Genomic DNA, 27,254 nt, shown 5'->3' with positions numbered 1-27,254 from the left:
GTCAATTTCAGCTCACTAACGCCTAGGATATTGATGTTTATGCATTCCATTTCATTTTTGACAATTTCTAATTTTCCTAGATTCAAACTTCGTACATTCCAGCTTCTGAGTATTAATGGATGTTTGCAGCTGTTTCTTCTCATTTTGAGTCATGCCACAACAGCAAATGAAGGTCCCAAAAACTTTATTCCATCCACATCATTAAGGTCAACTCTATTTTGAGGAGGCAGCTCTTCCCCAGTCAACTTTTGAGTGCCTTCCAACCTGGGGGCTCATCTTCCAGCACTATATCAGACAATGTTCCACTGCTATTCATAAGGTTTTCACTGGCTAATGCTTTTCAGAAGTAGACTGCCAGGTCCCTCTTCCTAGTCTGTCTTAGTCTGGAAGCTCAGCTGAAACCTGTCCTTCGTGGGTGACCCTGCTGTTATCTGAATATCAGTGGCATAGGTTCCAGCAACACAGCAACAAACAAGCCCCCGCAGTATGACAAACTGACAGACATGTGGGGGGCATTTTAAGATCTATCCTGAAGTACAACGCTGTCAGTGATAGGATAATATCCATATGCCTACAAAGAAGACCAGTTAATACTACTATTATTCAAATTTACGCGCCAACCACTAAGGCCAAAGATGAAAAAATAGAAGATTTTTATCAGCTGCTGCAGTCTGAAATTGATCGAACGTGCAATCGGGATGCATTGATAATCACTGGTGATTGGAATAGGAAAGTTGCAAATGAAGAAGGATCAGTAGTTCGAAAATATGGCCTTGGTGATAGAAACAGAGCTGGAGATCGAATGATAGAATTTTGCAAGACCAACGACTTCTTCATTGCAAATACCTTCTTTCACCAACATAAACGGTGACTATGCACATGGACCTCACCAGATGGAACACACAGAAATCCAGTTGACTACATCTGTGGAAAGAGACAATGCAAAAGCTCAATATCATCAGTTAGAACAAGGCGAGGGGCCAACTGTGGAACAGACCATCAATTGCTTATATGTAAGTTCAAGCTGAAACTGAAGAAAACCAGAGCAAGTCCACGAAAGCCAAAATATGACCTTGAGTTTATCTCACCTGAATTTAGAGACCATCACAGGAATAGATTTGACGCTTTGAACACTAGTGACCGAAGACCAGATGAATTGTGGAATGACATCAAGGACATCACCCATGAAGAAAGCAAGAGGTCATTGAAAAGACAAGAAAGAAAGAAAAGACCAGAAAGAAAGAAAAGACCAATATGGATGTCAGAGGAGACTCTGAAATTTGCTCACGGACATCGAGCGGCTAAAGTGAAAGGAAGAAATGATGAAGCAAAAGAACTGAACAGAAGATTTCAAAGGGTGGCTCGAGAAGACAAAGTATTATAATGACATGTGCAAAGACCTGGAAATAGAAAACCAAAAGGGAAGAAGACACTTGGCATTTCTCAAGCTGAAAGAACTGAGGAAAAAATTCAAGACTCGAGTTGCAGTAGAGAAGGATTCTATGCGGGAAAATATTAAAAGATGCAGGAAGCATCAAAAGAAGATGGAGGGAATACACAGAGTCATTAGACCAAAAAGAATTAGTCAATGCTCAGCCATTTCAAGAGGTAGCATATGATCAGGACCTGATGATACTAGGGAAGAAGTCCAAGGTGCTCTTAAGGCATTGGCGAAAAACAAAGCTCCGAGAACTGACAAAATATCAATTGAGATGTTTCAACAAACGGATGCAGCGCTGGAGGAGCTCACTCATCTATGCCAAGAAATATGGAAGACAGCTTCCTGGCTAACTGACTGGAAGAGATCCATATTTATGCCTATTCCCAAGAAAGGTGATCCAACCAAATGTGGGAATTATAGAACAATATCATTAATATCACACACAAGCAAAATTTTGCTGAAGATCATTCAAAAACGGCTCCAGCAATATATTGACAGGGAACTGCCAGGAATTCAGGCTGGATTCAGAAGAGGACGTGGAACCAGGGATATCATTGCTAATGTCAGATGGATCCTGGCTGAAAGCAGAGAATACCAGAAGGATGTTTACCTGTGTTTTATTGACTATGCAAAGGCATTCGACTGTGTGGATCATAACAAATTATGGATAGCATTGTGAAGAATGGGAATTCCAGAACACTTAATTGTGCTCATGAGGAACCTTTACATAGATCAAAAGGCAGTTGTTCGGACAGAACAAGGGGATACTGAGTGGTTTAATGTCAGGAAAGGTGTGTGTCAGGGTTGTATCCTTTCACCATACCTATACAATCCGTATACTGAGCAAATAGTCTGAGAAGCTGGGCTGTATGAAGAAGAACAGGGCATCAGGATTGGAAGAAGACTCATTAACAACCTGCATTATGCAGATGACACAACCTTGCTTACTGAAAGTGAAGAGGACTTGAAGCATTTACTAATGAAGATCAGAGACCACAGCCTTCAGCATGGATTGCACCTCAACATAAAGAAAACAAAAATCCTCACAACTGGACCAATAAGCAACATCGTGATAAACGGAGAAAAGATTGAAGTTGTCGAGGATTTCATTTGACTTGGATCCACAATCAACAGCCATGGAAGCACCAGGCAAGAAATCAAAAGACGCATTGCATTGGGCAAATCTGCTGCAAAGGGCCTCTTTAGAGTGGTAAAAAGCAAAGATGTCACTTTGAAGACTAAGGTGTGCCTGACCCAAGCCATGGTATTTTCAATCGCATCATATGCATGTGAAAGCTGGACAATGAATAAGGAAGACCGAAGAAGAACCGACGCCTTTGAATTATGGTGTTGGCAAAGGATAGTGAATGTACCACAGACTGCCAAAAGAAGGAACAAATCTGTCTTGGAAGAAGTACTACCGGAATGCTCCTTAGAGGCAAGGATGGCAAGACTGCGTCTTACATACTTTGGACATGCTGTTAGGAAGGATCAGTCTCTGGAGAAGGACATCATGCTTGGCAAAGTACTGGGTCAGCGTAAAAGAGGAAGACCCTCAAGAAGATGGATTGACACAGTGGCTGCAATGATAAGCTCAAGCATAACAACGATTGTAAGGATGGTGCAGGACTGGGTAGAGTTTTGTTCTGTTGTGCAGAGGGTCGCTATGAGTTGGAACCAACCTGACGGCACCTAACAACAACAACTATGTGCCAGGCATTGAGGGTGTGTATATACACATAGACCTAGACCTATATATAGACATGAGTGTAAAGATATAGCTACATGTAGAGATAAAAATAGATATAGGTATAGAGATAGAATGATAATGATATAATGAATGAGGAAAAATGTAAACAACTGATGAATATGGGTAAAGAATATATGCAGGTTTCTTGTGTATTAACTCATCTAATCCTTACAACAATCATGTAACCTAGGAACTATTCAATATCCCCATCTTACAGGAAGCAAAACTGAGGCACAGAGAGGTGAAAAGACGTGCCTATGGTTACATAGCTAGACAGTGGTGGAGCTGGCATTCACGGTCTTGACCACTGCACCACTCTGCCCTGTTAGGCCTCCGGAAGCTCACATTTCTCCTGGAGAGACAGACAGGACACCAGGCAATTATAATAGAGTGTGAGAAGTGATGGGTGAGTGAAGCTCAGAACATTGTGGGAGTACAGAGGAAAAGAAGGACCAAAGGCTTCTGAGAGCATGTGACAGAGAAACCAATACCCAAAGAATGAATAGTACGAAGCTGGGCAGAAAGGAAATAATGTTCCAGGCAAAAACCACTAACCCACTGCTGTCAGTCGACTCTGACCCATAGCCACCCTATAGGACAGAGTAGAACTGCCTCATAGAGTTTCCAAGGAGCGCCTGGTGGATTTGAACTGCTGACCTCTTGGTTAGCAGCTGTAGTACTTAACCACTAAGCCACCAGATTCCAGGCAGAGGGATCAGTATGTGCAAAGGGCATGCCAGAGGAGCTAAAGAGAATTCAGTTTGGCTAGAATCCAGAGTGAGCTGGGAAGTGGGCAATGTGAGATTTCAAGCTGAAGAGGGTGAATCCTAAAGGGCAATGGATGCCATATAAAGAAGTTTGGACTTTATCCTGTGGGCAGTGGGAAACCTACGTGTGTGGTCTTGGACAAATCACTTAACTTGACCACACTTCAGTTTTTTAAATCAATAAATTGATATTAATAGAACCTACTTTGCATGCCTATAGTTATAGGGTGAAAGAGATGAGATAATGCATTTGTAACAGGAACTTAACAAATGTTAATTTACAGCCTTCATTGCCCCTCTCCTGCAGTGAGGAACCAAAGCGCAGAGATGCAGTTGAACAACAGGAGTCACCGGCTTCTGGTGTGCTAATCAGGAGGTTTTGGGCAGAAGAGATCAGGAGACTTTCAACAGAAAGAAATCCCCACTAACCCCTGATGAAATAAGGAATTCAGTGGCTCAATGATGTCTTCAAAGACAGAGGTGCCAGCCTCTTTTACATGTTGGCAATGTCTTACCTCATGGTCACAAGATGGCTGCACAAGTGCCTGCCATCATCCATAGACATGGCAAAGTTCACTGAAGAAGGCATTTCCTCCTAGGCATCTTTAAAGGAAGAAAACCTTTACTGGAAGTCTCCCTGTCAGACTTCCCCTCATGTCCTATTAGCCAAAATTGAGTCACATGTCTTTGGCTAAACCACTTGTCTTACTTATCGAGTGCTGCTATAACAGAAATACCAAAAATGGGAGGCTTTAACAAACAGAAATTTATTTTCTTATGGTTTAGGAGGCTAGAAGTCTGAATTCAGGGTACTAGCTCTAGGGAAAGGCTTTCTCTTTTTGTCAGCTCAGGAGGAAAGTCCTTGTCTCTTCAGCTTGTTTCCTGGTTCCTTGGAGATCTCCATGTGGCTTGGCATCAGCCTTCCCCCATCTCTGCTTGCAAGCTTGCTTGTTTAATTTATATTTCAAAAGAGATTGACATAAGATACACCCTATACAAATCCTATCTCATTAACATAACAAAGACGACCCATTCCCAAATGGAATTATAGCCACATGCATAGAGGGTAGGATTTACAACACATATTTTAGGGGGACACAATTCAATCTATAACATTCCGCCATTTGGCCCCCCAAAATTCATGTCCTTGCCACATGCAAAGCACATTCACCCCATCACGTCATTGCAAAAGTCTTAAATCCACTCCAAGTCCAAAATCTCATCTTCTGAATCATCTAAAATGAAATATGGGTGAGACTTAAGGGCAAAATTCCTCTTCATCTGTGAGCCTGTGAAATCTAGAATACAAGTTATCTGCTTCCAGAGTGTAATGGACAGGCATAAGACAGACATTTCCATTACAAATGAGAGAAATTGGAGGGGAAGATGGAATAACAGGCACCAAGCAAGTCTAAACCCAGCAGAACAATTTACATTAGCTCTCAAGGCTTGAAAATAATCCTGTCTTCTCTGAGACCATCTAGGCAATGACTCCGCCCTCCAGGCTCTGGGTGTTAGTCATGACCTCTGGATCCTGGGTGGAGGCCCCTCAGCCCTGGGCTTCAACTCTGTCTTCCAGGCCCACTGGGATGGCAACACTGTTCCCTTGGCTTTAGGTGGCCCCATTCTTCTAGCCCATCTAAGTGGTACCCCACTCCCTTAGCCCCAGCAAGTCTCATTCTTCTGCTCCCCAGCTTTTGGCTGTGGCCCCATCCACCTGGTACACCTTAACAGCAGCGTCACACTGCAACTGAGTTGGCGTAGATTCATCTCTGAAACATAGGAGGCAGTGGTCCCACCCTTTGAAACCTAGAAAATTCTGCCTTCCCTATTCCTTCCAACAGTTCTGCTAATCTCTGACCTGGTCCAGAAACAGTGCTTTTCCTTCCTTAGAGGACAATAGATGTAGCTCCTTTGGCCTGTTTCCTGCCTATAGAATTCAGGGCTTCGAACCAGTTAGTTCCATTTCAAACCTCTACTGATAATTTGCATTTCTAACAAGTTTCCTGCTGAGAATTTGCATGTCTAACAAACTCACAGGAAGTTATCCATAAAAAATCACCTGGAGATCTTGTTAAAATGTATATTCTGATTCAGTATATCTGGGGTGAAAATGCAAATTCTTAGCAGGGAACTTGTTAGAAATGTAAATTTTCAGCAGGGGTTTGAACCAGAATGAATTCATTGGAAGTCTTGATAGAATTCCAAGAGGCAGGCAGTGTTCTTTCCTTTCTCTGTCACCTTCAGTCTGAGCTGATGGGTTTTCTGCTGTGGTAGTTGGTTAGATCTATCAGTCACAGGCTAAACCTCTTTAACAAAAGATTGTGTAGCCATGCCCTCGGTAGACATTCTAGGACACGTGTCCTTAGTTTGTAGAACAGGATTTTCTAAATCTTTAAGTTTTGTTTCCTTTTGCACAGTTCATTTTTAAGCCCGTCTTTTTCCTCTCACATTTTACTCTAAGTGACAAGAAACCATGTGGCCCCTTTAAGACTTTGCTTAGAAATCTCCTCAGCCAGATATCCAAGTTCCTCACTTACAAGTTCTACCTTCCGCCAAATATTTGAACATAATTCAGACAAGTTCTTCACCACCGCATAAAAAACATTGCCCTTCCTCCATTGTCCAACCACATGTTCGTCATTGTCTTTTAAAGCCTCACCAGAAGCACATATAATGTTCACATTTCTAGCAACATTCTGTAGCTGGTGCCATGTGTATTCCTTAAGACTTTCTCTATAACTCTCCTCACTTCTTTCTGAGGCTTCACCAGAACTGCCTTTGGTGTCCATAATTCTACCAACAGTCTCTTCAAGGCAGTCTAGGCTTTTAATATTAGGCATCCTAAAACTCCTCCCGCCTCTACCCATTACCCAATTACAAAAACACTTTCACATTTTAGATATTTGTTAGAGCAGCACCCCACTCTAGGTACCAAGTTCTGTCTAAATTATCTAGTGCTGCTATAAAAGAAATACCGCAAATGGGTGGCTTTAACAAACAGAAATTTATTTTCTCACAGTTTAGGAGGCTAAACCATTGCTGTCCAGTCAATTCCAACTCATAGAGACCCTATAGGACAGGGTAGAACTGTCCCATAGGGTTTCCAAGGAGCGGCTGGTGGGTTCAAACTGCTGACCTTTAGGTTAGCAACCTAGCTTTTAACCACTGTGCCACCAGGGCTTCTTTTAGGAGGCTAGAAGTCCAAATTCAGGGTGCTGGCTCTCAGGGAAGCCTTTCTCTTTCTGTTAGCTCTGAGGGAAAGTCCTTGTCTCTTCAGTTTGTTTGCTGGTTCCTCGGAGATCTCCATGTGGCTTGGCATTAGTCTTCCCCCATCTGTGCTTGCTAGCTTGCTTGTTTAATTTATATCTCAAGAGATTGACTGAAGATACACCCTACACAAACCCTGTCTCATTAACATAACAAAGACAACCCATTCCCAAATGGAATTGCAACCACAGGCATAGAGGCTAAGATTTACAACGCATATTTTGGGGGGACACAATTCAATCCATAATACCACTTATAGGCAAGAGGAATATAATCACCATGATTGTATGGGATGTCTGGGGCCAATCATGATTCATGCTCCAGGGCTGAGGAATGGCCTCTTCCTTGAGTGCATGGCCTCACGGGGGCCATCCCAAACCAAACAGTCATTTCAAGTAAGAAAGATGTGGAGATGGGATTGGGCAGGCCAATAGCATTTTCTGTGACTCCAAGGACCTGGTCCACACTCAAGACAATTCCAGGCCCATCTGCAGGTGGACTCAGGGGCTGACAACCTCCTATGGCCCCTATGGTCAGGACAGTCTGAGCCCCAGGCCCTGAGCTAGGGTGTGTCTCCTATGACCACAGAGTCTAGTTCAGTGCCTCTGGAGGAATTCGTAATTAGCTCATGTGATCCACAAGTATTAATTGGCACATATTTTGTGGTGGGGACACAACAAGGAGCAAAACCTGACATGTATGTCCTCTGCCCTCACAGAGCTCTGCCTCTCGGTCAGGAGACAATCAAACAACCACACAAGCGTGTGTAAAATGACAGCTATGGTTAATCGTGAACTGACAGGTGTGTGGTGCTATCACACAAATAGCAGGGGGATTTGACCCAGGCAGGGAAATCGAGGACTTTGGATTCCAGCAGGTAACATTTTGAACCCAGGCTCAGGCACTTACTAGCTGTGTCACTTTGCAAAGGCAATTTTCTTGACATCTCTGTCTTCACTGGAAATAGCAAAAATAATAGTAGCTGTGCCCCAGGGTTGATAGGAAAATTAAAGGAGGTACTGTGGTTTATTCAACCATCATGCAGATCTTAGAAACCTCACCCTTTCAACAATCCAGTAATATAGCACAGTGGTTAAGGCTTCTGGTTCAGGCCAGACTGCATGTGTTTGAGGCCCAGCCCTGCCTCCTCCCACCTGTGTGACATTGAGCAATTGCCTCATCTCTCTATGTTTCAGTTTCTTCATCTGTAAATAGGGTTGTCATATAGATTAAATGGAAACTCTAGTGGTGTAGTGGTTACAGAGCTACAGCTGGTAACCAAAAGGCCAGCAGTTTGAATCCACCAAGCGCTCCTTGGAAACCCTATGGGTCAGTTCTACTCTGTTCTATAGGGTCACTATGGGTCAGGATCAACTTGAAGGCAATGGATTTTTTGGGTAAGGATTAAATTTTGTTGTTGTTAGCTGCCGTTGAATTAGCCCCTGATTCATGGCAACTTCATGCACAACAGAATGAAATGCTGCCCGGTCCTGCACCATCCCTAGGACCACTTGCAGATTGGACTGTCATGATCCATAGGGTTTTCACTGTCCTTTCTTCCTAGTCAACCTTAGTCTGGAAGCTCTGCTGAAGCCTCTTCAGCATCATAGCAACACGCAAGCCTCCGCTGACAGGCAGGAGGTATACGAGCATGAGGTGCTTTGGCCAGGAATGGAACCTGAGTCGCCTTAACGGAAGGTGAGAATTCTACCACTGAACCACCAATGCTCCCAGAAGAATTAAATAGATAAGCATATAAAGCTCTTAGCACAGAGCCTGATACATAACAAGCTCAATAAGAGTTAATAAAGGCTATTTTTATTATTGTTATTGTTGTTTGGAAATTAATCCTAAAAACAAATGCAAAACACAGGGTTGGGTTAGAGATATTCAGTCTAACGATGGCAAAGTCATTTTTCTGGCCAATATTTTAACAATAAAGGTATTGGTCATCACAATATGTGTATAGCTATGAAAGTTAAACATCCCTGAGCAAAGTGGCTTTGATTCCATCTAGATTTTCCTCTGGAACACTGGCCTGTCTTTTTCTATCACCACCAGCACCATCAGCAACACACCTTGCGAAGCAACCATTGTCAGGCTAAACAAGGTAAAACCCAGCCAGCAGCCACAGCTGCCGGGCAGCTTCCAGCTTGCACTGGTGAATAACCAATCACAGGCCGCAGGATGCAAATCGTGTTCCCTAACTGATCCATCAAGCTACGCACAATTCAGGCTATGAAAACCAGTGGTGGGGTAGAAACGCTTGCTCATACATTCCTGATGCATGTGACGTGTTCGTGGAGTGCCAGCTCTTGTTATTATCTACCCTACAGACGGTGGGAGCATTGAACCTTGTAAGCTGGAGAGAGCCTTGACCAGTTTTGCTTTTCCTTCCCTTTGCAAAACCACTGAAGTCTCTTTAGGTTATCATGTTAAGTTATAAATGCACAAACCCCTTAAGGTGGTTGTGAAGTTAATGGGTGTAAAGCACTTGGAATGCAGCTTGATACATAGTATCAATAATAATAATAATGATTTTAAAAAACCAAACCCATTGCCCTGGAGTGAATTCTGACTCATAGTGACCCTACAGGACAGAGTAGAACTGCCCCATAGAGTTTCCAAGGAGCACCTGGTAAATTCAAACTGCTGACCTTTTTGGTTAGTAACCATAGCTTTTAACCACTACGCCATCAGGGTTTTCAATAATAAAGTAGGTAACACTTATTGAGCACTTACCAGGTTCACTTTCTATATTTAATGCTCTCAACCTACCAATGAGGTAGGTATTAACATTATTCCCATTTTACAGGTGAGAAAACTGAGGCATGGAAAAGTTAAATAATCTCTAAAATTACACACTTAACTTAAAATATTATTGTTGTTGTTAGTTGCCATCAAGTCTGCTCCAAATCATGGTAACTTTATGTACAACAGAACAAAATATCACCTGGTCCTGTACCATCTTCAGGTTTATTGGTATACTTGAGTCCATTGTTACGGCCGTTGTGTCAATCCATCTCATTGAGGGTTTTCTTCATTTTTGCTGACCCTCTTCTTTACCAAACATGATGGATGTCCTTTTCTAGCAATTGGTCTTTCCTGATGATGTGTCCAAAGTAAGTGAGCCAAAGTCTCACCATCCTCACTTCTATGGAGCATTAGCTGCTGTTATACTGCTTATACTGCAGAGTCAGTATAAGCACAGCTATACAAAAATAATAATAATTTGTGCACAGAAAAAAGCCTGGAAGAAAACACTTCAATATGTAAATAGGCTTATCTCCAAGTAAGGAGATAAAGGATAAAGAAATATGGGTGGAGTGTTTCCCCCTCTTTGTTCATTTATGTGTGTTTCCTAAATTTTCCATTAGCAACATTATTACTTCTATATTAGGAAAAAATTACTAAAATGAATGTTTTAAATGGCTGTGGCAAGATCCAAGCTAGATAGGGAGCAGAGGGAGAGAAGGGGATTAGAGAGAGGGACACAGATTAATAGACATTTGCAATAGTGATAAGAGAGGAAGTGAGGTCTGAACCAGGGCACTGACTGTGGAGTGTGGACAGAGGGTGGATTCAAGTGATTTTAAACAGGAGAATAGAAATGACCTTGTGACTGATTTGAAGTGGGTAAGGGAGCCGACTGGGATCCATCCACTCATTCCACGGATGACTATTAAGGTGCCTACTATGTGCTGGGCACTGTTATAGGAACCAGGGTTGCACAATACAGCAGTGCGCGAGACAGGTAAGTTCCTGGGCTCATAGTTCTTCCATTAAACTGCGACAAGACAGATAATAAAAAGTGCACAATACATGAGGTATTGATGAGTGTTATGGAGAAAAAGAAAGTTGGGCAAGGGAGGTAGAGAGTGCCAGAGTGAGGCGGAGGGCAGCTAGGGAAAGGCCCTCGTTTAAAAATATTTGAGCACTGTCTTAGTCATCTAGTGCTGCTGTAGCAGACTTAGCACAAGTGGGTGGGTTTAAAGAACAGAAATTTTTTTTCTCACAGCTCTGGAGGTTAAAAGTCCAATTCAGGTTCTTGGCCATGTAGATTCCTTCCTTGTTGGTAGCCTCGGTCATTCGTTGGTTCCTTGGCTTGTAGATAGATAACTCTCACACAGCATCTGTCTTCCCCCACGTGTGCATCTCTGTGTCCAATCTGCTCATTTGTTAACTCAGAAGTGATTAAGTTTAGAGCCCACCCTCTTCAGGTATTGTATTAGTTATCCGGTGCTGCTATAACAGAAATACCACAAGTGGATGGCTTTAACAAACAGAATTTTATTCTCCCACAGTCTGGTAGGCTAGATGTCCGAATTCAGGGTACCAGTTCCAGGGGAAGTCTTTCTCTCTCTGTTGACTCTGGTGGAATGTCCTTGTCATCAATCCTTCCCTGGTCTAGGAGCTTTTCAGTGCAGGGACCCCTGGTCCAAAGGACACACCCTGTTCCTGGCACTATTTTCCATCTCTCTGCTCGATTCTCTCTTTTATATCTCAGAAGAGATTGCCTCAAAATACAACCTAACTGACTACTCTGATGGGGATCACAATAGAGGGTCCCAGACAGAGCAGGAGAAAGATGGAGAACAAAATTCAAACTCACAAAAAAGACCTCCCTTACTGGTCTGACAGAGACTGGAGGAACCCCTGAAACTATGGCCCCCGGACACCCTGCTAACTCAGAACTGAAGCCACTCCCAATGTCTACCTTCCAGCCAAAGATTAGACAGCCCTATAAAACAAAAAATAACACACTTGAGGAATGTGCCGCTTAGTTCAATCAAGTATAAGAGACCAAATGGGCAAAACCTGCCAAAAAACAAAGACAAGAAGGCAGGATGAGACAGGAAAACCTAAAAAACGGACATGGAGAATGTAGGGTGGAAAGGGAAAGGGGAAGAGTGCTGACATATTGCAGAGATTATAACCAATGTAACAAAACAATTTGTGTATAAATTTTTGAATGAAAAATTAATTTGCACTGTAAACTTTCACCTAAAACACAATTTAAAAAAAAAGATACAACCTAATCTTGTAGATTGAACCCTGCCTCATTAACATAAATTCCTCTAATCCTGCTTCATTAACATTATAGAAGTAGGATTTACAACACATTTTACTGGGTTTTTAGGAAAATCACATTGGATGACTGAATGGTGGACAGTCACACAATACTGGGAATCACAGTCTAAACAAGTTGACACACATTTTGGAGGGACAAAATTCAATCCATGACAGGTATGATCTAATTAACAAAATAAAGAAGACCCTATTTCCATGCAGGATTACATCCACAGGTACAAGGGCTGCAACTGGGGGGACACAATTCAATTCCTAACAAGCAATGATGGAAAGGAAGTAAGAAAATGAGCCCTGTGAATAACTTGAGGAGAACCATTCCTTCCAGAGGGAATAGCCATCCCAAAAGCCCTGCAGCGAGAGCACCTTGGGTGTTCATGAAAGAGCAAGAAGGCTAGGGTGAGTGGAGCAGAGAGATAGGGAAACAGTAGTAGGAAATGGGAGCAGGCAAGGGGGTGGGGAGATCAGATGATGTCAGCCATTGTCAGAACTCTGACTCTTAGCCTGAGATGGGAAGCCAGCAGATCACTCAAGCTTCTGTGTGGGGAAAAGACCTATGCAAAGTTGGAAGCAAGGGGACCAATTAGGAGGTATTTGCAATAATCTGGGAGAGAAATGATGTGGCCTCCAGAGTGGTAGAGTCCGACTGGGCAGTGATTGGATTCTGAATGGATTTTGAATAGTCAGCAGCATTTTCTGACTTACTGGGTGTGTGATGTGGAAGAGGTGTTAAGGGTAATCCCAAAATGTGTGGTCCAGGCAACTAGAAGAATGGAGTTGACATTTCCTGAGAAGGGGAAGTCTGCCTGAGAACCAGATTTGTGGAAGGCAAGCCAGGAGTTAGTGCTGAATATATTAAATCTGAGATATCTTTGAGACATCCATGCGGAGATGTCAAACAGACAGGTAGATATACTGGGGAGATATTCAGAGGACAGGTCATGACTGGAGATACATATTTAGGAACTGACAATACACAGATGATATTTAAAGACCAAGTACTGGATAAGAAGGTCTAGGAGTGAGTATAGAAAGGGAAGGAAAACTGCTGGGTTTCAGAATTGTGTTACTGGAGGGATGGTTTTCCTTCTACGGACATGGAGGACACAGGAGGAAGAGGAGTGGGTTTTGAAGGGAAAATGTCGGGGACACACTGAGCTTAAAGTATTGTAGGACAACACAGGAGGAATGGAATGGCCTGGCAAGCAGTCAGATCTAGAGGTCATTTGCTCAAAAGAGACATCTGGGCAAGAGACAGAGACAAAGGGTAACTGAGGTCCCAATAAATTTATGTAAAACAAGAGCAAATAAATACAAACCTGAGCCCTTTTTCCAATTTCCAGATTCAGGGCAAACAGGTATGAATGCAGGTGTTCTAGAGATTAAAACAGGAATTTGAGCCCACAGGTGAAATCCTCAACCGTGTATAACATGAAGGAAACGCCCTCAGAGAAGAATTGCGTGAAGGGAAAAAGGAAGACTTTTGCCCTCCCCACTTCTGGGCACCATCTGCTTTTCCAGGGCTTCTGACTGAGGGGCCCTTGTGAGACCTGGGAATGGGTCAGATGGGTTACACTAGGAGTTGCAGAGACAAGAATAGGATGGTGACTCTCTGGTAATCTATTACTGCATGACCAACCACCCCAACATGGTGGTATAAAACAACATTTTTATTATGCTCATGGATTCTGGGGGTCAGGAATTTGGACAGGGCACAGTGGGAATGGCTTATCTCTGCTTCATGATGTCTGAGGCCTGAGCTAGAAAGACTCCAGTGACTGAGGACTGGAATCATCTGGAGGTTCTTTCGCACACATGTTCAGCTCCTGGGCTCTGATGGCTGAAGACTGGGCTTAGCTGTAGTTGAATTTTGCTGGAGGGCTTACATGTCACCTTTCAATGTGGCTTGGGCTTCTCACTCACAGCCCAGTGGTTGGGAATGTCCCAAAAGTCAGTGTCTCAGAGAACCAGGTAGAAGTTGCTTAAAGGCCTAGCCTCAGAAGTCACACAGTGTCACGTTCTCCCTCCGCCAAACTCTATTGGTTGAAGCAGTCACAAGCCCATTCAATTCAAGGGAAGAAGATATAGGTCCCATCTCTCCATGGGAGCAGCTTCAAATAATTTGCAGCCATTTTTTAAATAATAGCTTTATTGAGGTATAATTCACGTATCATACAACTGACACGTCTAAAGTGTACAATTCAATGTTTTTAGCATATGCACTGAGTTGTGTGGCCATCACCACAATCAATTTTAGAACATTTTCATCACCGCTCCCTGAAAAAAAAAAAAACCCTGTATGCTTTAGCTATCATCCCACCTCTCTCCCAAAGCCCTAGGCAACCACTAATGTACTTTTGCCTCTGTGGATTTGCCTTTTCTGGACATTTCATATCAATAAAAACCAAAACCAAAACCAAACCCAGTGCCATCGAGTCGATTCCTACTCATAGGGACCCTATAGGACAGAGTAGAACTGCCCCATAGAGTTTCCAAGGAGCGCCTGGTGGATTCGAACTGCCAACCCTTTGGTTAGCAGCGTAGCACTTAACCACTACGCCACCAGGGTTTCCTGTCAATAGAATCATATCATATGTGGTCTTTTGTTACTGGCTTCTTTCACTTAGCATGATGTTTTCAAGGTTCATCCATGTTGTAGCATGCATCAGTACTTAATTTCTTTTTATAACTGAATAATATTCCACTGTATGGATATATATTTTGTTTATCCATTCATCAGCTGATGGATATTTGGATTGTTTCCATCTTTTGACTCTTATTAACAATGCTGCTATGACCAAGTTTTGTGGCCAATATTTTAAACCACCATAGCTACAATCAGGCAGGGAAAGCCAGAGGTGGTGGACCCCAAACAGAATTATGACATGTCTTAGCTATGTGACCTTCAGCAAATCACCCAACATCTCTGAGCTTCACCTACAAAATAAGTGAATATTAGTGACATCAAGGATGTGAAGTGACTTTTAAATGATAAACACGGATACTTTATAAAAGTTCCCATGGGGTGGCTCATCCAAAGCTCTTCCTTCCTTGGTAACAGGTATCAAGCAGTCAGCTGCTTCATGGGGGGCTGAAACCTTCCTACCACCACAGACAAATTATAATCAGCCCACACGAATTACAAAAATTCACTGTCCTTGCCTGTAAATCCATTGTCCTTGCTTAGTGATGCAGTCCTCGTTAATGAGACAAGAGGGAGATCTGCTAGGGAGCACTGCAAATAATGGGTATCTTACCTCTTAAAAAAGAGGTGCATAAGAAGAAACTCCCTTTTTAGCAAGTGATTTTCATATCTTCTTGTGAAACTGCATAGCAGTAGGCCTCCTGTATGATAGAATGCAAAAATGGAAAGCAAATTAATGTCAACACTGAGCTGAGAGTGGAGAATATTTATCTCCGGATGACTATTTATGTAAGAAAATAAATGTTCTTGCTCTTTAATTAAGCTGTTTGTAGTTGGGTTTCCTATAACCTGCAACTGAAAACATCCATACTTAAACACATATCAGTTATTATTTATATAGTCTTATTTTACAATAAAAGACAAGGAAATAAATCCAAACAAAGGCAAACAAGTAATGAAGTGGGATTTCTGTTTCCGGGGTAATGACAAACTAAACATTCTGAATGACCTTCCTGATAGAAACAACTGGAGTTATTTCAAAATACATTTTAAATGAATGCCTTGTTTATCAGCTTACCTCTAAGTCAAGGGAGATCAACAAAAAACATTATAAATAAGTATATAATATGTCAGAAGGTGAGAATGTATAGAAAAATATAATTCAGAGAAGAGGGATCAGGAGTGCCAGGAGAAGTAAGTGTGTTACAGTTTTAAATAGGGTGATCAAGGTAGATCTTACTGAAATGGCGCCATTTGATAGAAGATTTGAAAATGGTGAAGGCAATAGCCACATAGATAGATATCTGAGGGAAGAATGGATCAGATAGAAGAAATAGCCAGTGCAAAGAGCCTATAGTGTAAACGTATCTGAAATGTACAATGAATAACAAGCCAGGATGACTGGAATTGAATGAGTGAAGGGGAAAGTAGAAGAGATGAGATCATTGTAGTAATGGATATAGAATTCTGGATTGGCAGTACTTTAGCAATTTGAGGCTATCACTCATCCCATTGTCCTGTGTTCTACATGGTTTCTGTTAAGAAGTCAGCTATATTAATGTGGCTATTTTAAGGTAATATCAATATCCCCACCCTGGTGTAGTGGTTAGGAGCTACGGCTGCTAACCAAAAGGTCAGCAGTTCAAATTCATCAGGTCCTCCTTGGAAACCCTATGGGGCAGTTCTACTCTGTCCTGTAGGGTCGCTATGAGTCAGAATCGACTTGATGGCAAGGGGTTTGGTTTTGCCAGTTTCCTGGCTATTTTCATGATTTTCACTTTGTCTTTGATTCTCAGAAATTTTACTTCTGAGCTTAAATATGGTTTTCTTTCTGTTCATTCTATATAAGTTCATGCATCCTATGACTTTAGTGTTTGTATATCTTTCTTTGGTTTTGGAAATTCTCAATCATTGCCTCTTCAAATATTGCTTCTGTCATATTTTCTTTTTTCTCTCATTCTTCCTCCAATTACACGTATTGTAGACATTTTCACTGTGCTTCATATGTCTCTTAAGCTCTTTTCTGTATTTTTTTTAATGCTTCGGTTTGGACAGTTTTCAGTTTACTAATTCTCTCTTCAATTGTGTCTAATCTACTGTCAAATCCATATATTGATTTCTTCATTCCAAATATTATACATTTTAATTCTAGAATTTATTTTTTATAATTGTCATAGTTTCCAGTCTTTGTTTCTCCATCTTTTCATTTAATATGTTGACCAGATCAATCACTGTTATTTAAAAGTCTGACAATGCCAATATTTGGGTCTCCTGTGGATCTATTTCTTTTATATGTTCTCTTGATTTTTTGTCCAATTCATGTCTTTTTGTATGTTTGGTGTGATTGTTATGGTTGCGTGTCAACTTGGCTGAGCCATGATTCTCAGTGGTTTGGCAGTTATGATGTAGTTTGGCAGTCATATAGTGATGTACATTAAAAGAAGAATGGGGTATCAGAATTGGAGGAAGACCCGTTAATAACCTGTGTTATGCGGATGACACAGCCTTGCTTGCTGAAAGTGGAGAAGACTTGAAGCAGTTACTGATGAAGATCAAAGACCACAGCCTTCAGTATGGATTACACCTCAACATAAAGAAGACGAAAACCCTCATAACTGGACCAATAAGCAACATCATGATAAACAGAGACAAGATTGAGGCTATAAAGGATTTCTTTTTACTTGGATCCACAATCAACATTCATGGAAGCAGCAGTCCAGAAATCAAAAGATGCACATTGCATTGGGCAAATCTGCTAGTAGCCTCTTTAAATTGTTCAAAAGCAAAGATGTCACCTTTGGTGCAGACTAAGGTGCCCCTGACCCAAGCCATGATGTTTTCAATCACCTCATATACGAAAGCTGGATGATGAAGAAGGAAGACCAAAGAAGAATTGATACCTTTGAATTGTGGCATTGGTGAAGAGTATTGGATATACCATAGACTACCAAAAGAATGAACAAATCCGTCTTGGAAGTAGTATAACCAGAATTCTTCTTAGATGCAAAGATGGCAAGACTACGTCTCACATACTTTGGACATGTTATCAGAAGGGATCAGTCCCTAGAGAAGGACATCATGCTTGGTAGAGTAGAGGACCAGCGAAAAAGAGGAAGATCTTCAATTAGATGGATTGACACAGTGGCTGCAACAATAGGCTTAAATATAGCAACAATTGTTAGGATGGTACAGGACTGGGCAGTGTTTTGTTCTGTTGTGCATAGGGTCACTATGAGTCAGAACTGACTCGTCAGCGCCTAACAACAATAACAATAATGATGTAATCAATTCCATGATGTGAGCTGATATAATGTGATCACCTCCATGATGGGATCTGCTGTGAGTAGCCAATCAGTTGAAAGGGAGTTTCCTTGGGGTGTGGCCTACATCCAGTATAGGTAGACTTTCTGGCAAGGCTCATGGGCTTTTGGTCACTCTGGATCCTGCAGCTGGCTCCTGTTCTTCGACCTCCAATTCTTGATACTTCAGCTAGCAGCTTACCTGCCAACTTGCCTGCCTGTCTTGGAATTTGTCCATCTCCACAGTCTGTGAACAAGAGCCTGCTGTCTAACCTGCCGACCGTGGGTTTTCTAGCCCCTGCAGCTACATGGGTCAGGAGAAGCCTCCAGCCTGACCCAAGGACTTGGGACTTTCCAGCCTCTACAACTGCATGAGCCACTTCCTTGATATAAATATATATATACATATACATATTTGTATGTTTTACTGGTTTTGCTTCTTTAGAGAATATAGCCTAAGACATTTGGTAACTTTTGATTAAAATTTGACACCGTAAATTAAAAATGTAGAGATAATTTGAAGCTCTGGGTCCTGTTATCTTTCTCAAGAGAGAATACACTTTTGCTTCTCATAAGCAGTAAGGGCAGATCACCTTAATGCAGTCAGGGATTGAGCTGATTCATAGTTGATCTTCAGTCTTTATGATAACTAGTCTATGTCCAGTTCACCCAAAATTACAAGTTGTGAAAGTGCTTAAGGAAGAAGGTACACAGGATAATAGAATAGATTATGATTTGGGTTGGGAGTGGGAAGTGTATGCTGCTTTAGCTAGGATGGTCAAGGAAGGCCTCTACGCGCAGTGACACCTGAGGCCCAGCATAAATGATGAGATAGAAACAGCCATGTGAAGACGTAGATTCTTCCAGACAGAGTAAACAGCAAATGTAAGTGCTCTGTGGCAAAAATGACCTAGGCAGGATTGTTGAATACAAAGAAGGCAAGATGACATTACAATATAGATAAGAGTCAGATATTAGAATCCCTGGCAAAGAATATGAATTGCATTCCAAGTGAAGTGGGAAATTATTGATGAAATTTAAGCAAAGGAGTGGCTTGGTCTGATTTATGCTTTTGAAAGATCATTCTGGCTACTATGTGGAGAAATATTTATGAGGGAACAAGGACTGAAGCAGGGAGACCCGTAATAAGACTATTTGCAGTAATCCAGTTGAGATGTGATGGTGGCCTGAACAAGGGTGGCAGTGCAAATGAAGAGAAATAGTTGGAGTTGAGATATATTTTGGAGCTAGAATTGACAGAGCTTGTTTCTGGGCTGGGTATTGAGGGGTGGGTAAGAAAAGGAATTGAGCAACTGTGTGGATGGTGGAGTCATGTACCAAGATGGGGAAAAATGGGAGAAGGCATAAGTTTGGGGGATAAAGGTCGAGAGTTTCAGCCTGAAGCCATTTACATGTTTTTAAATGTTAAAATGGCTCAAACAGAAATGGGAAATTGTTGTCTGACACCCTTGAGAAAGGCAGATGGAACTGGCCTCAGACAGCTGGATCCAGACACCGGATATCGTCATCAGAATGAACTCCTTCTTTTCTCTCTGTCTCCCTTTTTCTCTCCTCCTTCTCCTCCTCCTTCACTGGAATGATTTAAGCCTGGAAAGACTATAGTCATGTCCCACTCATTTAGGAAGTGGTCTACAGTAGAAGAAAGGACAGCCATCACACATCCAGTGCTCTTACCCTCGGCATCTTACTGCCCCAACACTCATGCTGTGTAGGATTATCTATCCATTTATTCCTCTAGGAACCGACTGGACACCACTCAATTTAGGAGTAAGGACCAGGTGCTAGTTCCTCTGATCCTCCATCTTAGTGAAATGAAAAGTGAACCAGCTTTGGCATCAGACACCTGGATTCCAGACCTGGCACTGAAATTTAACCATGTGGCATTGGATAAGTCCCTTAAACTCTCAGAGACTTATTTTCCCCATCTATAAGCTAGTGATTTAAATATTGTTGTGTTGTTGTTATGTGCCCTTGAGTTGATTCCAACTCATAGCGACCCTGTAGGGCAGAGTAGAACTGCCCCATAGGGAACTGTTGACCTTTTGGTTAACAGCCTGAGCTGTTAACCACTTCACCACCAGGGCTCCGATTTAAATATATATACTTTATTGGGTAGGTTATGAAGATTAAATAAGATCATGAAAAGAAATGGCTGGTATAGTTTGCCTTAAATCCATGCTTTGATAAACAAGGACATAATGAAGGCCATAGCAATCCTTGAATTTCATTCTGGGGAACTGGGACCAGGGTGGGGAGGAAAGGTGAAGCTGGAAATGAGCCTGATAACAGGGATGAAAAGTCAGCTTAGGGCATGGGGCAGGGCCTCAGATGCCGCTGTTCCCTGTGCAGATTCCTTGGCCAGCCCCACCCCAAACCTGGCCTCAGCCCAAGCCTGCCCTGTAGGGGCCGTCCCTGGGGCCCCCACCCACAGCCAGGACAAGCCTTGGCCCATACCCCATTCCCATGCTGTCTGCTGGGGTTTGCTAAAGACACAAACATTCCTGAAAGACAGATAACTCCGGAAGCCACACCCACCACCCACTGCTACCTCAGGCTGGATAAGAGGGGAGCCCCAGGCCTACCCACCCCAACACATACATACTACTGGGACTGCCTGCCAGCACCCACCCCCTCAAACACACCCACTTCCCTGCCCCTTCTCCACAAAACAACATCTTTAAGGAACTCCCCAGCCCGGCCACCCCCCTGCTGGTCCTCACCCTGCCAGTCTGTGAGGTCTCTGTCATGTTCCCCACCTAGCACCAACCAGTTCCATTCTTTCCTCCCCATGAAACCTTCAGCATTGGGAAAGAGTGGTGAGGGTGAACCTAAAGGTGAGTGAGTGTTCCCATCACCCTGTGGGCATCCTCACTTCAATTATATGGATCCAAGGACTTCTAGGTACCTGGGGCCTCCGGTAGAGAACCACCGACTTTGTTGCATAGACAGGGAAACTGAGGGCCAGAAAGCAGAAGGACTCACTCAAGTTACATAATCAGGATCTGGCTGAATCGTGGAAAACCCAAACCCGTGATGCTGCAGGTCAAACTCCTTAAAGCCTGGCCTCTCACCTTCCCCAGGCCCACCCTGAGGACCAGTATTCTGATGGGCACAGGACATAGTCCAGTGATGACTTGTGGGGCCAGGGGTGGGGTGATGGTGGGGGACAAAGAGACCAGCCCTCAGCATCTGGAGGCTAACAGAGGTCTCTGTTGTGACTCCTTGGTGTGGCCTGAGCCGAGTGGCTTAGCCTCTTCAGTGTCCTCATCTGTACAATGGAGATTGACAATAAAATAATTGAGGATTAAATAAATAATGTTTGTAAAGAGTTGAGCAGGAGGCTCGGCATATAGTTCACAAACTGTAAATGGAGCTGTTGTTGCCGTCATAATTAATATAAACAATGGAATGAAAGTCTGAGATCCTGCCTTACTCCTGGGACCACGTTAGAGATGACGGAAACTCCGAGACCACCCCGTCTTCCCCACTCCACCCCCACATTGTGGAGTGCCAGGACCTCACCTCCTCTTACCTGCCCACCTCTCAGGACCCAAAAGCCTACAGCCTCAGGGCCTGGCCCAGCCCCCTGCTCTCCTGCTCTGCTGCCCTCTGCCCTCTGCTGACTCAGATGATTCATCACCCCCAGGCCACAGTTGTGCCCATCAGAAACCCATTTTTCCAGTTTCCCATTCCGAGCCAGGGGCCCTTGGGGCCTGCCTTTCTCCCAGCATGAGGGAGGGGTGGGAGGCCCTGAGCCGGGGAAAAGGGCTTTCCTTGTCCCCCTCTCCGGATGTGGGATCTAGGGAGAGTTGGGGAAACTGGAGGTGGGGGGGGCAGGCAGGAGAGAAGCAAGAAAGGAGGCAGTCCTCTCTGTCTGTATTAGGTCCAGAGCAGCTCTGCTCTCTGGGTAGGGATAGGCCCAGATTAATAGGGAGAAAGGGTGCGGAGAAGGGGAGAGATGAGGCCAGAACCAAGATTTCCCACTGCCGGGAGGGGCCTACAAGTCCCTCTAGCACCTCAAACTCAGCTCAGTGCAAGCAGGACACTTCTTTTCTTAGTGACCCCTAGCCATGAATCCTGAGAGGCCCCCTCAAGCATGCCTGTCCCATCGATCACCAGGTACTGGCCCTTCCTGACTTGGAAAGGTGTCCCTCCCACAGTGCCTCCTCCTCCAAGTCTTCCTCCTCCACTGCCCTGAGCAGGTTCTCATAAGCTCTCCCCCTCCTCATTGGTCTCCTCTGCACTCTCCCTGCACACAGTCCAAAGGGGAACTTCCTTAGACATGGAACTGACCAAAGGTAGGGAGAGGCTTGGGAAGGAACGAAACAGCTGTGGCAGCAGGAGTTAATCTTCTCTCTGCTCAGCAAATAAGTGAGTGGCCGATGGGGTTGGGTGGTGGGCTGGGAAGGCCCAACTCGCTGAGCACCTAAAAAACGCCAGGCTACGATGTTCTTCAATTCACTTTACCTTCACCATACCCTGTAAGGTATTATTCTGGACCCATTTACAGATGAAGAAATTGAGAAGAAGAGAGGTCAAGAAGGTTGTGCCCAACGTACAGCCAGGAGGTGACCTAGCTGGATTTTGAACTCCAGTCTGACTTCAGAGCCTGGTTCTCTTCACTATTCAGAGCTGTCTCTAGAGACCAACTCACCAAAAAAAAAAAAAACCAAACCCACTGCCGTCAAGTGATTCCGACTCATAGCGACCCTGTAGGACAGAGTAGAATGGGTCCCATAGAGCTTCCAAGAAGAGCCTGGTGGATTCATACTGCCCACCTTTTGGTTAGCAGCAGCAGCTCTTAACCGCTTTGCCACCAAGGTTTCCCCTCTAGAGACTTGGAGAAATCATCTGTGTTGGGACCCCTTAAGAGTCAGTGGACCAAGAGTCCCCTGTGACACTCTCTGGAAGGCTTTGTAGGGTGTGTGTCCCTGCGCACGTGTTCAGGCCTGTATATCCAGTCTGGAAGTGAATCTTGCCCACTGCTGCCCCCCACTGACCAGAGGCAGAACAGCTCCAGTCTCTTGGGAATCTGACTTCCCAGATTACATTGCCCGAATCCAGGGACCCTGAGAAACCAGATGATCTCAGGTTAAATCCCTAATATACAAAGAGCACTTAAAAAGCAACAAGAAACAAGCAAATGTTCTCAACAGAAAAATAAACAAAGGATATAAATAGGCCATTTCATAAAAGAAAACATCCAAATCGTCAATAAACAATGATCAATTTCACTAATAGCCAAGAAATTAAAAGTGAGACAACATGTCCACCTGCCAGATTAAAAACTAATGACTTCTGTTCTAAAGGGTGTTGGGAAACGGGCACTCACAACAATTCATCTGGACTCCCCAGTAGTGGTGATGGTGGGTGGCCCTACTAGGAAGACATGCTAGTAGCCTAGGGCACTGAGGTAGGACAGGGACGCCTGGAGCTGGATCTGCTTCCTGACTTAGAGTGAAGTTGCCTGGAGCGAGTCCTGGGCAGTCAGAGTTGGAAGAACCTGCTGGTCCAACACACTTACTTTGAGGCTGGACTTGGCCAGGCTACATAGTCAGCACTAGAACCCAGGCCTTCAGACCCCAAGGCAGGGAGGGCTCTTTCCTTGCTGCTGTCAGTTCATAAGGTGGGTCTGAAGGTCAGACGTTAGGACATTTTTAAACAGCGTATTTCCACAGATATAAGGCTGCCATGGATTTGCTGAAAGAGCAATTCTCTCCAAATCAGTTATCTCATCTCTAAACTGGGAGAGTTAGATGCCTAGTATTTCTCTCTCTCTCCCTCTCTGTATCTTCTCTCTTTCTCTCTCACCTCTTCACTGAGCCAGGAAGTCACGGCTCCCCAGGAACATCTTTGTACTGAAGGGCCTGTCACTGATGCTGACCAGGAGCTGAACTGCAGAAGGAGTGGGTGTCCCCTTCTCGCCATCCCCACGGCCTCCCCTCAGTCTTCCTCACGGATTCCCTACTTCCAGTACTGCCTCAACAATTCATCTTCTACACTGCCCCAGAGAGATTCTTCCAAAATACTACTCTGACCGTGTCACGTCTGCTAGGTTCCCCATCGCCCTCATTCAAGGCATTCAGTGATATTGCCCCAACCTACATTTGCAGCCTCCTGTCCACATGCACTGGGGTCACATTCCATGAGTTAGCTCCACCTTGTGCTTTTACTTTCCTGTGCATTTGCTCATCCAATTTCCTCTATTATAATCCTCCTGCCTTCACTACGTGGGCGCCTTCTGTTCATTCTTTAAAACCACTTTAAATAAATGTCCTCTCCTCCAGGAAGCCTTCCTTGACTCCCACAGGGTTTTTTAAAGTGTGTTAAACTATTCGTACTACCCGTACTGCTCGTACTTCTCATGACTTCAGTGTCTTTCTGTTTACCATACTTTTTCTTTGCTTCTTTTTTTATTATTTCTTATCTTCTTTTGAATTGATATTTTATCTCCTCCCTTTGTTTCTTCACTGAATGAAAAATAAGTATACATAATGCACACTTAACGTCTATTGTTGTTGTTCTTAGTTGCCCTCTAGTTGACTCCGACTCCTGGCGACCTTATGTATGACAAAACAAAATGTTGCCCGGTCTCGTGCCAGCTTCATGATCGTTGGTATGTTTGAGCCCACTGGTGTGGCTATTGTGCCAATCCATTTCATTCAGGGTTTCCCTTGTTTCTGCTGACCCTCTATTTTACCAAATATAATGTCCTTTTTCAAAAATTGGTCTTTCCTGCTGATGTGTCCAAAGTGAGCAAACCATATTCTTGCCATCCTTGCTTCTGTGGAGCATTCCAGTTGTATTTCTTCTAAACTTAAGTAAAACCCCTAGACTTCTCCCATTCAATGCAATGTCCGGCGTTTTCATTCTATCTTGTTTCAAAACCCTCAAAAAGTAGTAATTATTAACATGATTATCATTACTATCAATACTTACTTAGATTCAACATACACCTGCTCGCCATTACTTCTTGCCTCCCATGCTTTCTGTCTGAGATTTTTTTCTAGCAACTTTGAGGTATAATTGACATACAGTGAACTGCATGTATTTAAAGTGAACAATTTTTACAAGTTTTGACATATGTATACACCCATGAAATCGTCACCATAATCAAAATAATGAACATATCCCTCACCCCCCAAAGTTTCCTCTTGACTTGCAGTGAGATAGATCGCCTTTATATGGTCTTTCTTGCCATGCTCTTGTAACTACCACCAAATGATTGGGTGGGACCATGCAAATAAGGTGCTTGTGGCCCACCAAAGGAATTGGACAGCTCGCTAATACTGCAAATAAGGTACATGGGGCCTTTATGGGGGTGGAACCATGAAAATAAGGTGTATGGAACCCTAATGAGGAGTTGGGTAAATTTTGCCTTCCTGCTAGGCTTAAAATGAACCATCCCAGAGGTGGAAATGAGGGACCTTATCACTTTCAAGAAAGAAGAGCTGGAGTGGAGCACATCCTTTGGACCCAGGTGTCCCTGCACTGAGATCCTCCTAGATGCAGAAGATAGAAAGGGAGCTGTAACACTGGAGATGGGGTAAGATGGTGAGAGGCAGCAGCAGAAAAATGGCAGCAGCAGAACCAGGAAGCCAATGCAAGACAGTTCAGTGGGCTTCCTGGACCACCTAGCAAGGCAGCTACAGTGGGTGTGCCAACACATGGAACAAGAGAGCTGAGCGCTTTTGAGCCGGAGGCTTGCTGGTGGAGTGGGGTGGCTCTGAGCTCTTATTGGCAGAGCTAAAGAGCTTTGTATACTTGCCTAAGCAGGGCAGAGACCGGACCAAAGGGCCAAGAGATAGAGGCCTTCCTGTGGGCAAGGCTGAGAAGCTGTCCTGACCAAAGAACTGCGTTACTCCTGATCCTGGATTGTAACCTGTTACTTCCCTAATAAATGCCATAACTGTGAGTATGGTCTGTGAATCCTGTGTGACCATTGCAATGGATAATCGAACCCAGCAGAGAAGCAGAGAGTGCCATGAGAGGGACAAATAGTGTCAGAATTGGTAAAAAGGTTGGAGGGTAGAGGTATGTCTGACTTCCACCGCATAACCATCAGCCTTGGGCTGTTGATGCTGGTAATGATGCCTCCACAAAGCCATTTTTGCATGACCTCTTTTAATCCCTCATCCTTCCCTCTACTCCCTGCCCCACAGGCAACCAGTGATCTGCTTTGTGTCACTATAGATTCATTTGCATTTTCTACAATTTTATATAAATGGAATCATTCAGTATGTGCTTTTTTTATCTGTCTTCCTTCACTCAACAGAGTTATTTTTAGATTTAACCTTGTTGCAGGAAACCCTGGTGGTGTAGTGGTTAAGAGCTATGGCTGCTAACCAAAAGATCAGCAGTTCAAATCTACCAGGTGCTCCTTGGAAACCCTGTGGGGAAGTTCTACTCTGCCCTGTAGGGTCTCTATGAGTCTGAATCGACTCAACAGCAGTTGGTTATTGTTGCATGTATCAATGGTTTATCCCATTGTATGAGTATACCACAATTTGTTTATACATTAACTTGTTGGTGGACATTTGGGTCATTTCCAGTTTGCGGCTATTGCAAGTAAAGCAGTGATGAACATTTGTGTATAAATCATATGGACATGGGCTTTAATTTCTCTTGGGTCAATACCTAGGAGTAGAATGGCTGAGTCATATGGTAGGTGTATGTTTAAATTTTTAAGAAACTGTGACCTGTTTTTCACAATGGCTAACACTGGGTTTGACAACCCCGCTAGCAGTTTAAGAATGGCTAACTGCTCCACATCCTCACTAACACTTGGTATGGTTTTAGATGCTGTAATAGACAGGTAGTTATGGTTTAAATTTGCATTTTATTGATGACTAGTGATGATGTGCATTTTTAAATGTGCTTATTTGCAATCTACATATCTTCTTTGATGAAATGTCTGTGCAAATCTTTCACATATTTTGGGAGAAACTGTATTTCCTTATCGAGTTTGGAGAGT

Source organism: Elephas maximus, chromosome 3 (genome assembly GCF_024166365.1).
Source record: "Elephas maximus indicus isolate mEleMax1 chromosome 3, mEleMax1 primary haplotype, whole genome shotgun sequence".
In the NCBI taxonomy this organism is placed as follows: Eukaryota; Metazoa; Chordata; class Mammalia; order Proboscidea; family Elephantidae; genus Elephas; species Elephas maximus.
Note: the sequence above shows the minus strand (reverse complement) of the source record.